Source organism: Cyprinus carpio, chromosome A15, assembly GCF_018340385.1.
Source record: "Cyprinus carpio isolate SPL01 chromosome A15, ASM1834038v1, whole genome shotgun sequence".
In the NCBI taxonomy this organism is placed as follows: domain Eukaryota; kingdom Metazoa; phylum Chordata; class Actinopteri; order Cypriniformes; family Cyprinidae; genus Cyprinus; species Cyprinus carpio.
The window spans coordinates 10,383,066-10,400,799 of record NC_056586.1 but is presented as its reverse complement, the minus strand read 5'-3'; the positions used below and the strand labels follow the sequence as shown (position 1 = coordinate 10,400,799).

Here is a 17,734-nt window from a genome sequence, read left to right as displayed (position 1 = left end):
TCATCAGTGACACTTGGTTATTGAACCTGTCACAATATTTGAATTGATGTAAATGTGAATGAGCTTTTGAATAATTTTTCAGTGAATAATAATATAAATGTTGGTCTCTTCCCAAAAAGCTGCCGTATATGATACATAGTTTGAGAACCACTTCTTATATTTGGTAACTTTTGGAGTTTGGAAAGCCCAGATGCACTTTCATTGTAAAGAAAAGGCAGACCAAGACATTCTGCCTTGCATTTCCTTTTGTGATCTGTGGAGGAGAGAAAATCAAAGGCATTTGGATCAACATGGGGGTGAGTGCATTTACTATTTCTTCAACCCCTTTCTTTTATCCTCCTTGAACCAATATTTGCAGGGACAAAGAAACAGTCAAATAAGTACTTGCAATTATCAGATTCCATTATAAATGCTATTATAGCAATAGTAATTAAATTTTGACCTAACAGAGTGATCAGACTGAAATTTCTTTTATGCTAGAGATTATTTTAGTAAGAAACGTGAACATAGAAATAAGCATGCGGCTCTGGAAAATTCCCAGATTTATTTATTAATATGTAAACTAACTTAAAACAACATTATGTTCAGAGATCTTACGTTACTAATCATTTAATTTATACACATAAATACTTGCAAAATGATGAAATAAATAAATAATATTAATAAAAAAGTTTCAGTTAAATTTGACAATCAATATAAAAATGTTTCTTGAGCAACAAATGCGCATATTAGAATGATTTCTGACACTGAAAACAAAATATATATAATTTATCTTTCATCAAAAATAAAATGTTTCTTGAGCAACAAATGCGCATATTAGAATGATTTCTGACACTGAAAACTGAGTAATGGCTGCTGGAAATTCATGAATAACAAAAATATATTTGATAAAATGAATGAGCCCAGAAACATTTACACAATAATATATACATACAAGGTCCTGTGCTTAACTGTTTTTCGGATGAAACGTGACCCAGACATGTTTTCGTAAGATTCACTCCTTCAGTACTTACACAATATCGATTATCTGCATTTTGATGCAATGCCAGGTTGTGCCTCCTACATGAACATGTTCTCTCACCTCCATCTGTTGTCTGCATTCAGGAAGGGGCAAATCAATTGTTCGAGCAAGCACAGTGTTCTGTGCTGTTCTCGTCTAAATCCCTCCAGACTTCCTGTTGCGGTGAGACCTCAGTAGAAGCTTCATTGTATAATGCAGAATACCTCGCATTAGTTATATTGAGAGGAAATACAGTTATTGTGATGAAAGAATGTGGTTTTCTGTCCTTAAATGAACCTTGCAGAAATGCTCTGGCTCGTATATGTGGATGACAGCATGAACAAGTACGTTCTAACAATATATGTCATCCTTTTCCATCTTCCAAGGCACAGCGTATGGTACGATAGGTGAAAGCGAGCAGTCATTTAAACCATTCAGACTGCAGATCAGGTACTCAAAACTGCAATTCATTGCTTCGCTCACACTCCAAAATCACTCCATTCAGATGGTCTGTAGCATTTTACTGTAGCGCAGAAGGCCATTCTTACTCACAGACTTACAGAAGACTGCAGACATATAAGAGCCACTCATCTATAGAGGCAATCATGCTAGCAGAAGGTGGGTGAACAAAGCTGTGCAAAGTACATTGTGGGCGATACCGGTTAGAGATTCTACACAAACGCTCCTCCTCATCAGCACTCAAGAACACTTGCTGGTGTCATATGGGTCACTCTGTCTTCAGAAAGCAGCATGATTACACTGATAGTAGACGTTCCACCCCTTGAATAAAACACTAATCATTTTAAAAAGCTGTAATGGAAGAATCACTTAATTCCCTAAATGTGGCATGACAGTCAGAATCAGAGTATTTCTTTTATTTCATAATGTACCTTTTCTTTTGCGGTAATGGTCAGTTACATGAGAAAAAATGTTGAGAGTAGCAACATGCTATGCATCGAAATTGCTTACATTGCAACAAGTTGTTTTTAACATTCATTTTAAATCTTTAACGGCTAAATCTGGTTTAACGGTAAGTTACAGGGAGTCATCTGTGAATTACACTAGGACAAACAATCGAGGCTTTATCCCACAATAACAACACTTGGGCTGGGTTCAGCTCTCACACAGAAAGTTCAAGTGATTCAAGGGTCCTTCAAATACAGGGATACAGGTCCTGATACACTGCAAATCCACCATTTGTAAACACCCTAAAGACACAGATATGTACATCTCGCATAAAACGGCAAAGTTAAAATTCCTCTCTTTTTTTAACACGAATGGACAAAATGGTGTCTGAGTACAAAAGTCTGCACACATCAGTGATGTAGTTAAGACCAGATTTGAGATTCAAGACCAAGATCAGAAGAGGGTGGAGTTCGATTCAAGAGAGAGACCAGAAGAGGACTGAATCTGTGTCAAGAGAGAGTCCAAATGCTTCCATGTCCATCCCAAGACCAAGACCAGACTTGAGGACCAAGATCAAAACCACAAAAAAAAGTCCAGGTTTAAGATCATATTTTCATGGTTTTGGTTTTGGTCATTGAGTCCAGGTCTAAGAACATATTTTCGTGGTTTTGGACTTTAGTCCAAGTCCAAAACCATGAAAATATGTTCTTATACCTGGACCCAATGACCAAAACCAAAACCATGAAAATATGATCTTGGACTCTTGGACCAAGAACAAAATCATAAAAATATGTTGTCTACACTGGACATGACAAAGCAACCACTACAAATCATTTGTACTTTCTGTCAGTACATCATAAATAGAATGAGGCATCAGTTTAATGTTGGGGATTTGACGTGTTGTGTTGTGTGGTCTTTTGTCACGTCACATTGTGCACTTGTGTCCAGTGTAGACACGTTGTCAGACTTAGATTCAAAGACCAAGACCAAAACCATGAAAACATGGTCTTGGACTTGAACATGAAGGACAAGACCAAAACCATAAAACATGGTCTTAGACTCGGACTCGAGCACCAAGACCAAAACCTTGAAAATATGATCTTGGAATTGGACTTGAGGAACAAGACAAAAAGCAAAACCATGAAAATACATTCTTAGACTTGGACTCAAGGAACATGACCAAAACCATAAAAAATATGGTCTTGGACTCATACTTGAGGACCAATACCAGAACCAGAAAAAATATGGTCTTGGACTTGAATTCAAGATTTAAAGGCCACAACCATGACAATATGGTCTTAGACTCAGAAGCATGTAAACTTGGCCTTAACTCGGATTTGACCCTCTTCTGGTCTCTGTCCTGAGTTGGACTCAGTTGAACTGGGCTCGACTAAACACTGTCATACAGTAGCTAATTCACTAAACAATTACTTCTGCACATTGTATTTTAGCACAAAAACAGCATCTTATTCACAGCCACAGTCCAGTTTAACCAGGCATTAAAAAAAGTGCTGCAGTGTTAGTATTGTCAGTCCAAGTCATAGTCATTGTAAATTAAACTTATTATACAGTATCACAGAACTTGGTGCGATTTGCCCACTACCACCAGAAACGCAAACGGTTTGCAGTCTTGGTGCTAGTTATTTGTCAAATAATAATAATAATAATATAAAAAATTAAAAATAAAAAACATTATAATCCAGACACACAGTTGAGTGCATTTCAGCATTTTAAAAAGTTCAGGTGTTCGGATCACAATGGTGGAGTCTGCTGGACCCTCCACAACTTCACAAAATATGAACCCATTCACAAGATTGTGCCCATGCTATAAAAACAAACAATTTGGGTAAATTTGTGCTGGTCACTCATTTGCAAAATTTCTGAATGGGTTTAAAAACAGTGTTTATGCTATCAGGAGCATGGTTATTTTCCAAGACCTGAGGTTGGTTTTAACACAAGTTGGTTATCCTTGTCTAATTTGGAATCAACAAGTGGGCTTCTTGTCACCTGCCTCTGCTTGGTTTTCGAACAGAATAAACGCATGTCCTCCCTTACTCCGTTACTGGCCAAAACATAAAGCACTGGGTCCACCACGCTGTTCAGGCTAGATAGAGCGAGGGAGCAAGTGAAGGGTAAATACATCGCTTGTTCAAAATTGCAGCTTTGTTTTTCTCCCACAGAAAAGTAGGCGATGGATCTTACCATCAGGAGGATGTGGTACGGTGCAAAGCAGAAGGAGAAAATGCCAATGACACCCATAGACAGTAGCTTCACTTTGCGCTTGCCTTGATCGCACCCCTCTGCTTTGCTGCACCTTGGTTGGGATCAACCAGTAGCAGACAGAGATGACCACCAGAGGAAAGAAGAAACCAATTCCAACCCGTATCATGTTGAACATCGCAATGCGTTCCGTCATGGGGAAGGTCTCGTAGCACGTTTGCTCACTGTCGTTCAGTGGATCTGCTAACTTGTCCAGGTACAGCACCAAACAGTGCAAGGCCATGACCAAAATGTAGACCAGCCCGCAGATGATCCAGGCATAGCGCTGGCGGCGGAAGGCTTGGACTCGCAGCGGGAAGGTGATGGCCAGGCAGCGGTCGATGGAGATGCAGCAGAGGAGATAGATGCTGATGTATAGGTTAGAGTAGTAAAAGAAACCAGCCAGGCTACAGAGTCCTTGGCCGAGGTCCCATTTGTGGTTGTTGTTGAAATAATATATCCACAGAGGCATGGTGAGGATGTACAGGAGATCTGAGATGGACAAACTGAGTAGGTAGATCCCCCAAATGTTCTTTCTGCAGATCTGCTGAATTATGGGACCGATGGTGACGAGGTTGAAGAACAGCCCCAGGATGAAGGCGATGATGTAGATGGACATCAGCAGGTGACCTGCTGGCTGGGTCATGATCACACATGATGAGTTGCTTGTGTTGGATGTAGCGTTCATCATAATCTGTGTGTACAAAGTTGTTTAAGATTTAATTAATGACAAATTGGTTGCAATTGGTTATTTATTTTTTTAAATTTATGTCATTAGAAACATCTAATCATTAAAAAATAGATGTAAAATTTACAAGTTCTTGCATAATTTACCATATTTTAACTGTAATATTTGTAGTCAGACCTTGGTAACCACCACATATACAACTATGGATGGCTCCCTTAATAGACCGTGTAGTACATTAATTTACAACATTACAAAATATCCTAATGGCTGCATTTAGTGTTGCTTGAGTAAAACCATGGTAAAGTTTCAGGTTACACTTTATTCTGCAGTGTACTTCTTACAGTGTAATTATATAGTAGTACGTTTAAGTACTGAGCAATATTAACAACATGTACTTACTAGTTAATGGTTTAAAGGTTAAGAGTTACACTTTATTTTACAGTACATGTGCTTATCTGTACTTACAGTGTACTTACCTAAGAAAATCCTGGATAATAAGGTAACTGCATGGGTTAGGGTTAGGTTTAGGGGTAGGTTCAGGGTTAGTACCTAGTTATTACACAGTTATTGTAATGCGGGACAGGACTGTAAAATAAAGTGCTACCAGGTTAGGGTTTGGTTTGGGGTTATTGCATGTAACTATGCATAATATTCTTTTACTATTATTGTAAGTACATGCAACTTGTGTTACAATGAAGTGTTACCATGTTTCATAAGCATTACTAAAGCTCTAGTCTAAGCAAGCTTTTCTGACTTTTAATCATTCCCAGGATAAAAATTTTTGATTTAAAAAATTCAGTTTTCACTAATTAAATTGTAATTATTGATATTTGTAATTGCATTTTTTCTAGTTGACCTTTTCAATGATATGTCATAGTCAAGCATATACCGATGTTGTTAGTTTGCATGATAGATCAGTTCTTTTCAGCACATGTGAAACAGTGGTAAACCACTGACCTTTATGCTTCAATATCTGATTCTGAAAATCTGATCGTAGGTATTATGAAGTTAAAAGTTGGCTAGACATTCTTGCTGATAATTTTTGTTGATGCAGATTCTACATGTAATCTGGAATGATTTCACATGTTAATTATCAGAGGTGGAAAGTAACGAATTACATTTACTCGCGTTACTGTAATTGAGTAGCTTTTTTGTGTACTTCTACTTTTTAAAGTAATTTCTAAAATCTTAAATTTAACTAATAATAAATAATATTAAGTTTTGTACTTCATTTTAAAACACATTTTAAAACACATTAATTACTGAGTAAAAAAAAAATAAAAAATCGCTCCCTGGAAACTACGTCAGTAAATAATGGGCAGGAGAGCAAACTGGCGCTAAAATCACAAGAAAGATGCAGACGGACAAAACCAGGCGTTAGTGGTGCAGACACCGCTGAAAACGAAACCCCGTCATATTCTGAAGTTGAACTCGAAGGAAATGAAGTGAACCCCTGGCCATATTTATGCTCTGTTATGCAGTGTAAGCTGTGCTTCCCTAGGGAGACCAAAATAGCAGCTTATAAAATCTCGACAAGACATCAACCCTTCGCAAGCATGTAGAGGTAAGCTAAATAATTACATCGTTGCATTGGTGGTTAAAATGAAGCTTTGACATTTTAGCAAGAGGTTTTGCACAAATTAGCCAAAAAGACAGTGCTACGGAGTGTGCGATATATATCGCCTGCAATAATATCATAATTGTTGTTTTAATTATGTGCGCGCGCATTTATAGTGCGTACTTTCACTGTGTGATTCAGTCAAAATGCATTTAGAATGATCACAAAATTAAAGATAAAGAAAACGTACATATTTATATCATTTCATATAGTAAATCAAAATCACACAAAGAATGCCGTCTTTTCCTCCAAAAATCATCGTGATTACATATATATATATATATATATACATATATATATATATATAAATTTTTTTTTTTTTTTTTTTTTTTTTTTTACAACGGGTCAGTAAATCAAGTTTAATTAAGAGACTTGTGTTTTAGACACCATATTTCCTGTTTTTGCTTTATTTCTACAACAAAAAATAATTCCAAACACAGCCACCATAGCACAGTTTTGTCTCTGAGCAACATGACAGTGTTTCGTTCGTGAATGAATCAACCGTTTAAATGATTCGGTTCAATCGCAATGACTCACTTATTAACAGTGACTTGCTGACACATACTGGCCATTTTTTTTCATTTCACATTTAAAGTATCTTTTGATTTTTTTTTAAATAATTAATTTCTTATCATTTCAAATGAGTATTCAACATTTTATGTCTTATATATCAAAACATTATTCATGCATTTGTAACTGCAGGTTAAATGCATTCTTGTCCTGCATTAAACAGTGTGTAAATAAATCTAAATGCCACTTCCGATGAAGCTTCTGCATTTCCTCTGCATTCAAAAGAGGAGTTTGTTGATACTGATTTGGCTGGTAACAGCCCAAATGTCTTATTATTCTAAATAACTGAATCCTTTAATTAAAAACAACTAGTTTGAGATTAAAAGGCCTATCCCAGGGGTGTCAGACTCAGTTCCTGGAGGTCCGTAGCCCTGCAGAGTTTAGTTCTAACCCTGCTCCAGCACACATATCATGTAGTTTTCAAATAAGCCTAAATGATTAGATTTGCTGGATCAGGTGTGTTTAATTAGGCTTATATCTAAACTGTGCAGGACTGTGGCCCTCCAGGAACTGAGTTTGACACATTTTTGCCTCCCTCCCACTATTAAAATGTAACTAAGTAATTTTTACTTTGAGTAAATTTTAAATGAGCTACTTTTTACTTTTACTTGAGTAGATTTTTAGACGGGTACTTTTACTTGTACTTAAGTAAAATTTCATTTATGTAATGGTACTTTTACTTGAGTAGAATATTTTTGTACTCTTTCCACCTCTGTTAATTATAATTGCAATGAAAGAAATTTCAGTCTATTGAAAGTGTGGCTCAGACAATGTGCTGATTAACTACTCAGCATTTATATTGCGCAATAGGCACATAACCAAAAATGTTCTTGGAGATGGCATCTCCAACTAAAACAACAAACACCCGCCGCTACAAGTTGCAAAATGTTTGTGGTTTCAATGAGAACAGAACAACATATGTGATTGCGCAAAACCTTATACTTCTTACGTCAAGTTGTAGTGGTTAACAAGACAAGACGAACACCAATGAGTCACTGAAAGCATCTCAGATTAACAACACCTTCACATCAAATAAAACCCATTTCAGGAAGAAGAAAATGAAATGGCGTTCACTGAAAATATATACATTACCAGACACATTTTTTGCTTAATTTATATACAAAATCAACATTTTATACACCTCCTTATACACCACGCTCCCTTACAAATCAAGGTTCACAAAAGGTTGCAAAGTCATTCTTATCAGAAAATAACAGCTTGCAGGAAGCCTGGTAATTCATTTAAAACTAAACAGGTAGCAAAATGTCATCGCCAGTACTACTGGCTTCATGTGCCATGATTACGATGGAGAATTAAACATGAAAAAAAAAATAATAATAATTATCTAAATTAAGAAATACTCTAGAAAAGGTTTCATATATGCATGCATGTAAACACTTAAATAATGCACAGATATTGACAAGATACATCAGCTCAGAAGGACGAAGATATTCTATTAACTCACCAGGATTCTTTCCTTTGCTATATATTTTGTTTTTGATATTAAAGGCAAAATGTCACACTTGGTGTTAAACTTAATTTCATGGTTGAGTAAACGTGTTTTTGAGTCGACGAGGAAAGAGAAGTTTGTAAAGTGTGTCTGGACTGAGTTTATAATGGATTGAAGCCTTGACTTGTTTTTTTTTTTTTTTTTTTTTTTGAAAGGTTTCCAACAACCTTTGCTCGCACACATCTTGGAGATCATCAATATAGGTTCATGTCTGTGCTGCTCAGTTCATTTCACAGCTAGACACTGCAGCTCCCTCATCACTACCTGCATATCCCCTATATTCCCTAGAGTTCATCTTCTCTAGGCTGAGCTATTGCTCAACCTGTTTTTAACCTTTGAAAAGTCTTTTCACTTGCTACAAGTCTTTGCCATGAATTCAATTCAAGACACTGTTGCCATCTTACACAGCTGCCAGTCACCACATGAAGGCTTTAGAGCTCCTCAATTCTTGCTCTTCAGTGCAAGACCTGTGAGAAAAGCAAACAGCCCAACCACAGTCAAAGAAAGACCTGAGTTTCACCTCTTTTCAGGACCTTTATTCATACACCAAAAAGCCTTATATCTAAACTTTCACTGCAAATATCCTGTTTTTGCTTCTAATAGAAGCATATTGCTATTAGTATTGCTCATACCTGGGGACTGTATACCTCTAATCTTAAATATAACATTTTGATGCATAATTCATCTTGTTCCGTTTCTGCTACAGACATGAATGTTTACTCAAATTATGTGGCTTGCAATGTTTAATTCGTAAAGGAATCGCTCTTCTGGGTCAGATCTGTTCAATGAATTGGATGAACCAGTACACAAAATGAGTCTGAACAGTAAGTAACAAATCAATAGCCGTACATCCAAACTGACATCAGAAATTGTAATTTAAAATTAAAAACTTGAATAGCCATTTTATCAACATGCATACAAATTTGATTTTAAAGACACTAGAGTAATTTTTTCTAGAGTATTTTTTTCCCATACCTTGGAATTCAATGGCAACCGGCAACTGTTCGGTTAACAACATTCTTCAAAGTATGCTCTTTTGTGTTAAAAAATAAATAAATAAAATTAAAATAAATTCATACAGGTTTGGAAAAACTTGAGGGTGAGTAAATGATGACTTTTTGTGTGAACTATCCCTTTAAGTGGCCTTATATTTCATTAATATAACATTGTGTGCAAGTATAGAGTACACTATATGTGGCTGCAAACAGAGACACATAAAACATTTAAGTATCAAATGACTTTTTCAAAATGAAATGTATTCACAGACATCTGCTTCATGTAAGAGACTTTGAGATCTTAATGGCCTTCTTAATCTGTTCACAATATCAAATACAGACGTACTAACAGCATTAGCTGCTGTAGTGATTGGCCTACCAGCAGTACGTCACACTTAAATTCAATTCTCAAGTCAAACTGAGCGACGGTTTTTAAGCAATGTGTGCAATTCACCCTACCAGTGCAAAACAGAGGAAAAATCAATAGCTGGGTAACCTGAGCACACACTCTTAAAGCTTCTAACACGACTTTGAGATGTAGAATTAGATTGAACCAGCAAATACACAACAGTCCCCCATACAATACATTACAATTTGAAAACTGCATCACACACAGCCTCCCCCTCAGCTCTGCTGTGAATGACGATAGTACCGAATCATTACTCAAGTCCTGATGGTTATTTCTGGATAAGCAGTGATGAGGATTCTTTGATTCACTTGCTATGTAGTCTAATCAAAATATACCACAATAATGCAACAACTCACAATTACAAACTGGATCAAATGTTTATTTTTTTTTCTTCATGATTAATTTAAATCACAAGCAAGAGGGCAATTGGTGTAGAGATTGCAGCAGGTTGTGGTTGAAATATCACACCAAATAGAAAGTGGACATTGTTTACTGTTGTTTAATTACAAACTTTATAGCCAACATATCTCTGATGCAAAAATGATTTTAAATGTCAAATACTTATAAACACAATGTTGCCACTCACAATTACAAACTGGATAGAAGCCAAAAAATTAATTTAAACCAAAACCGCATGATCCAAATCAAAAAAGTGGCTGTAAAGAAAAAAAAAAAAAAAAAAAAAAACATGTACTTTAGTATAAAATCTTCCAAGTTCAGAATTTTTGACGTGAAAATCCCAAAACGTATCAAGTGAGCAATGGACAACATGATTTTATTGTGTTTCTACTTACTTCCTTGAAAAAAAAAAAAAAAAAAAAACTAGTGCACTTTAGCATACTTTTAAAAGTATATTACAGAGAGAGAGAGAGAGAAAAAAAGCACGTAATTGCATGTTAAAATATATTATTTAACAGCAATTATAAATATACAATTGTATTAATATATATTAATCTTAAATGTAACTTCAAATAACATACTTCAATTAAAATTGTAATCAAAGTGCACGTGCTTTAGTATGTAAGGCATTACACAACAAAAGATTCAAAATATTTTTTAAAACCTTTAATTTTGACAATATTGCAGTGTACTTAAGCATGTTAAAAATTAAAGTGTAATCTCTTTATGTACAGTACATTTAAGTGTCGTTTTTTATCAATATTAAATTATCTGCAAGTACAGTTTTTTTATCTACTTTTAATATTTGAAGTACACTACAAGTGCACATTTAATATAATTAAGTAATTTTTTTTTCTTTTTTTTTTCACAAGCACTAGTATGCAGCTGCTGAAAACCATTCACAAACAGTTAGCATTTGGTGTCGCTTTAAAAGAACAGCTGTTGTTGTTTCTACAGCATGTTTTTACCATCAAATTGCACATCCAGGGCCCAAAAAAAGTGTTTAAAGTCCATGAAAGGGTGCATATTCCACTGATGTTTTTCTATGTTAGGGATGTTCCAACAACTGTTTTAGCAATAGTATTATTAAAAATCTGGGTAAGTTATTTTCAAGCTTTCCTCCAGAAAGGAAGTAAGTGACAACATGGGATTCTTCAGTCAGCAGTTGTTGTACAGTACTGATAAACACATCTATTAAATGAAGATTTCCTTTCCGTTTCCTTTCCCTTGGCTCACATATAACGTGTTTACACTGCTTTATTTTTGTTTTGCTGTTGTGATTAAAGGTTTAATGAGCACCCGTGAGAGTTGCTGAGACACAGGCTAGTGGTCTGTAAAGAAGAGTGGTGGGCTGCACCTCCTGTCAGCCCCTCTGAATAACATAATCGCTCCCTAACCAACTCCCATCCTGAGGCAAGCGCATACTCAGTCTGCAGGAAAATCACATAAGTGCAGAGGGAAACTAACAGTGTTTTTACCTCGCATCATTTTCATGTCAATGTTATAACTTCTGTTAAGTCAGCGCAGAGACATATGACCCTAAAAACATCTTGGGTTGCACAATGAGGAGATTGTTGATTACACATAAAAATCTGACTAGTCTGCACTTTTTGCACCAAGTTAAGCACTTCACATATTTAAAAACCCATTGGAGGATGAGGGAATGGTGCACTCCAGAATCAAAGGGGACATTTTACAAAATATATGCCATTTGTGTCCCTCATTTATGTATAAAAAATAAATGAATGGCAGCTTTACTATATGTAAATGAAGAGTTCAGATGCAGAAGCCTTTGAGTGCCATCTGAAATTTTCTTCTTAAGTGAGCATTTTTATCAGGCTCATATGTTTAGGTTCAGTAATTCTACTTTATTAGCAATGTATAGGTCCTTTTCTATTACATTAAAGTGAAAAAAACTGAACATAAATATATCAACAACAAAAAAATTTTTTTCTGTTTTTTTTTAAGTTTAGTTTTATTTAATCCTCTTTCTCTTCAATAAAATATAACACTTAATAAACAATGTATTTTAAAAAAAAACACTCCACAACAATAGTTTTTTTTTTTCCTGTTTCTTTTTAACTTTTGTTTTATTCATTCTAAATCTTCTGATCTGCAATATTGCACTTTTAAGAACAGAACTCTTCAAAGACAAGTGAAAGTCCCATCTTTTTCTGCATGCTATGTGTGTGTGTGTGTGTGTGTACAAAACCATCACCATCATTTCAAGAAAAGAACTCTTCAAAGACAAGTGAAAGTCCCATCTTTTTCTGCATGCTATATGACTGTCAGTTGATAAATTCAAAAAAAAAAGACGAACCTCATAGTTTAACAATATCATAATCTAATACCAAATTAATTGTCAACTGTTAACTTTTTGAATGTATAATTATCTCCCAAATGCATTTGATGACAGGATTCCTAGGGTTACCATCTATAGCACATGAAACAAACAAGCATGTCCACCCTCTGATTTTATCTTATTCACAAATACACACTCGTTCACCATTATTCTTATAGTTATTGTTACAAAACCAGCCCCAAAAATGAGAGAATCTCACCTGGAAATCAACACGACGGATTATAAAATGTTCTCCACCAGCTCCAACCAGAGAAGGGTGTCCACACAGTCTCAGCAGTGTAACTTTACAACGTCAGTCCCAGAACCGTCCAACTCCAGTCTAATGTGACCTCTGAGAAAAGTGAAGAGAGTGTCATGCACTATAATAATTCCTCCTGGCCGGAGATGATCAAAAGTGATCCTTTGAGAGCAGGTGCAGCCGATGCACTTCGGGCTGAGTGGATGGAGAGGAGATGAATTGAGAGAGATAAAGGGGAGGAGAGATAAAATGTGTCTCGCACATGTATGTCCACTGGAAAATGTTAGGCTTGGGCTAAGTTTTCTTTTTTTTTTTTTATAGAGCTGCGTGTGATAGAGTAAGAAATAACCACAATTAGTTTTTTTTTTTTTTTTTTCAGAAGCACGGTTAACGACAGAACATGACAAACTTCCTTTTTCCAGACAGAAGATGACAAACTTACAATGATGGTACAGTCAGTCTGCCTCAGACGTCTATCATAATGCCACCACAACTTCCTGTTTATGAAAACAGAAACTACAGGCTCATTTTTAAACATGTTCTCTGTGACCGCCTTAATGGCTGTAATGGAATAAATTCATAATTTGCATCATGAGCACGCTATCATTTTTCTGCTTTAAGACGCCACTGTCAGTAAAATCTGATTGAACAGAAGAATCAACGCTGAATCAAAAACTTAAAGGTTTTTTGTTGTTGTTGTTTTTTTGACCAAACAATGCTTCTAGAACAAGATGTTCTCTAATGCCAAACCATCTACTGTGTCTCTGTCTGAAACGTTCTGGTAAAGTCTGAGACTTCTTGGAAATTCGTATATAAACTTAAACGCATTTAACTTAATATTCTTTTAATTGATTATTTAAACGTTCCACTCCTTGAGGAAATGTTCATACATTATTGACTATAATGTAGTCTATAAAGGGAAGGAATGAGACTCATATCTAAAGCACATTGTTAAATAATTAAATGCTGTACACACTAGCTGTCTTTTGCCGTTCTTGGGCTTCATTACAGTTTTATTTCTTGTTTCTGCTGGTTTGCATTTTCATTTATGCTACTAACTGACTGTTTTCTAGACTACACAGCTGTTTCTTGATTTATACATGTGGCATTTCCCTAAAACTGTTAAGGTAAATATGATGCTTTCCATTTCTTAGTAGATACAATCGTTTTTGCAGATCTGAAACAACAATGTTTCACTCTCAGTTTAAATCAGGAAATATTTATTTGAGTTTAAACTTAAAGCAGTTATGAGTTCAATTAATGTGAAACACTATGGCATATTGTTGATTATCACATGAAATAGTTGTGATCGATCCCTTAGTTTAAGGCACTAATATATACATAAAAATATATATATATATATATATATGTTTACAGTAATTCACTTCAATTCTATAGAGTAAGGTATCTGGGATCTAGAATATGGTAATGCAGAATAAGGCACTAATGTGTCCTTTATAAGTACTAATAAATAATAAACAGCCATGCTAATAATAAACCATAATAATGCTAACCAAAACTTTATTTAATGATAAAAAAAAAATTAAATAAATAAAAAAAAAAAAATAAATAAATAAATAAAAAACACTAAGATTATTATTGTGGAGTATTATAATAATTTGTTTTCTGTTATATTCAGTTTAAAATGTATTTCATTCCTTTGATGGCTTTGATGACTCCAGTCTTCAGTGTCACATGATCCTTCAGAAATCAGTCTAATATGCTAATTTAATATTTTTATGGAAACAGTGATCCTTTTTTCAGGGTTATCTGACTCAAACTCAGCATTTTTGCTTATTTTTATAAACAAGGTGAAATTATTTTATGTGCCCACAGATGCCGTCATTAAAGCTTAAGCCTTACTGTACCTGGAACAAGTTCCCTATGTATTTAAATGTTTTTCATTCTGTCAGTCTCTCTGGATAAAAAAAAAAAAAATCAACGTGGCTCAAACCTCATGACTCAATAAGATTCATCTCAACAGATTTATGCATTACCATGTTTATTATACCTGCTGGAAATGCTCCGACATTACCTTCCACAAACTACATCATAATATCTAAGGTTACATGTGTACAAAATAGTCCTTCATAGCAATAAGTTTTAAGCAAACATAATTCTCAGTGACATGCAGCCTTATCCTCAGGTCTAGGGTCAGTTAGGAGTAAGAATACACATCCAGTACAGCTAGTACAAAGATCAGCTGAACTAGTGGGTTGCTAACAGCAGCTGATCTGAGAACAGTCTAGGTTGTCTTTGTGCACAAGGTGATAAGGCCGAAGGGCAGTCCGCTTATCAGTCCTCATAAGATTAATTCTCAGAGGTTAAGTCACCTGCACCTGCAGGGCAAACCGATGTTGATACTGGAAAACACCAGAATGTGGGACTTCTTCCAGGTTATTTTTCAAAAAGATTCTCAGTAATATGACAGAGTGGATATGAAACTAAAGGAGACATCACTCAGAGCACAAAAAGGAAAATAATCCAGCATAATAGATGTTTTTTCCTCTGCATACTGTATCATGACTAAAACATTTATTGTGACCTGGGGATTATCATCTTGACGTCAATCTGTTGTTATCAACAAACTAGGAATGAGTCATGATGGTTGATTGGTCAATTAGTGAGATTGACTAACTTTTTTCGATTAACGATTAGTCCAGTACTTTAACTTGCATGAATGAAAGTGCAATCTGCTTGGGGAAATTTTTCACACAAAACGTCCGATTACACAGATTCATATTGAAATGACTGGAGTTCGGCCACAAAGTTTCGAGAAGAACCGGTAAATGGGACCACACCTTTAGAAAGTTTGGCCATTAAAACTCTTAAAACATTTTGCGTCTTTTATTCATCACCTTTAAAGCACCACTGTCAGGAAACACATTCAGAAGAGCGTCTCTGGCCATTGTATCACATCTTGCACCATTTTTTTTAAATGTCCTGCAACAAGTTATTAAGATGCTGTAAATAGTCCAAATTTTAAAACCATGTCTTGAGATCTTTCGGTCAGCACTTTTCCATTTTGTTCCCTAAAGGTACGGTCACATTAGAAAAAATTTGCAGGCAAAAAAATAAATAAATAAATTCTCTGTCTATTGTCAATAGTATGAAGCTCCATTCACACAGAATTCACTTTCAAACCAAGCAGCTTTCTGTTGGTAAATGCGAATGTGTGTGACCAACTTCAACCAGTTGTGAAATCTGCATGGGGAAATCTTTCGTCCTCACCAAGCGGCAACCTTCCGCTCTCTCTCGTGAAACCAACACAGAAGTGACTAAAACTGCAATTTATCGACTGGCCACTAAAGGCTGGCTCCAAAAGGGAGTTCTGCATAATTAAGGGCATGGCAACTTGAGTGACAGGTGGATTGCTGCTGCTGTCACCACCGTCAAGCTAGGTGGGCGTGATTTCAGCAACCAGGTACCGCCTTTTTGCCCATTTTCGATTGTCCTGGAGTGACATGCGGTGACACGCTGAAAGTTGGCGACGGCCCGTTCCGCCCACTTTTAGCTTCAAACACGCTCTTCAGGAACCTACGGGTGACGTCACGGACACTACGTCCATGTTTTACATCCAAACTATGGTCCTCGCATGAAATTCATGATCATGTGGATTTCAATTGAACATACTTGATTTCACCTGCGAAAATATGCAGAATATGGATAAATGTGACCGCATCTTCAAAAAGACGTCTAGTTAGGTGCGACTAACCCAAAACCAGGCAAATTAAATTAGCCCTTCCTTAAAACCGACTTGTCAATTTAAAAAAAATTACAAATAATAGTTTTGCATATGCCTATGATGAACAGTCTGACTTTGTAAAGGTCTAGGTTGGGATCCAAAACAGTCCTTTCTCGGCCTTAATATCTGCATTCCAGAAACAATTCTGCGGCAGTCCTGGCTGAAGGAGGTTAGAGTTCAGATGGCCTGACAAAGACACCCGAAAGGTGACTACATCCATCCTATGCTCGTGGAGTTTTAAAAATTGCTATAGTTCAGGCAAGTACTCTTCATTCCTCTTGCCCTCCTCCTCGATTTCTTCTTCAAAGGATGCTAACACGCTCTGTCAGCCCCTGCATGTCGGCGTCCTCTGAACCCTCCTGCTCGTCATCGTCGGACGCAGGTGGCGGGGGCACCAGGTGAGGAGGGTAGGGCAGCGTGTGGTCATGTGCGTACTGCTGCCAGCGGCTGTCATCGCTCTCGTGGGTTATGTAACGCTCCCCAAGCTTTGATTCCAGTTCTCGGAGGTCCAACCAAGCCTGGTAATCCTGAAAGAGCAGACCGGGGGTGGTGGAGGGAGAGAGAAAGAGAGCAATAAGGAGATAATAAAGACAGAAGGACGCCACAGCTAATGATGATTCATTTTGTTTGCAGTGTCTAAAAGCACTTTACTTAACCCCTTAGTGGTCAAAGATCGAAGGCAGCCCCAGATTATTATTGTTTCACTTTAACAGCAAGTTAAACATCACACTCATACTGGATCAGGACAAACTGTGCAGCAGTAGAAAGATTAAAGACTCTAGCTTCGATATTTGACCACTGTTTTGATAAAATATTGTTGCAGTGACAGTAATTTAGTCATTTATGTCAGGAGTGCAAAATAATAAATCCGTACGCGTTATATTTGGAATAGAAATTCACCACGCATTCATATTCAGTCACGTCAGCAGCGGTTTATTTGTGTTAACATAGATTCACTGAACAGCATCAATAAGGACTTATAGTCCAACGATGCATATACATGGAGATATATAGACATATTTACTCATGTTTACT

The 17,734-nt window shown here is 36.1% G+C and overlaps 2 pseudogenes; both read right to left on the bottom strand.

Moving 5' to 3' along the window:
- Positions 1-1,862: 1,862 nt before the first annotated feature.
- LOC109060663 lies at positions 1,863-14,179 on the bottom strand (annotated as a pseudogene).
- A 746-nt stretch (positions 14,180-14,925) lies between these two features.
- LOC109062806 overlaps positions 14,926-17,734 on the bottom strand; it is a 35,571-nt pseudogene continuing 32,762 nt past the window's right edge.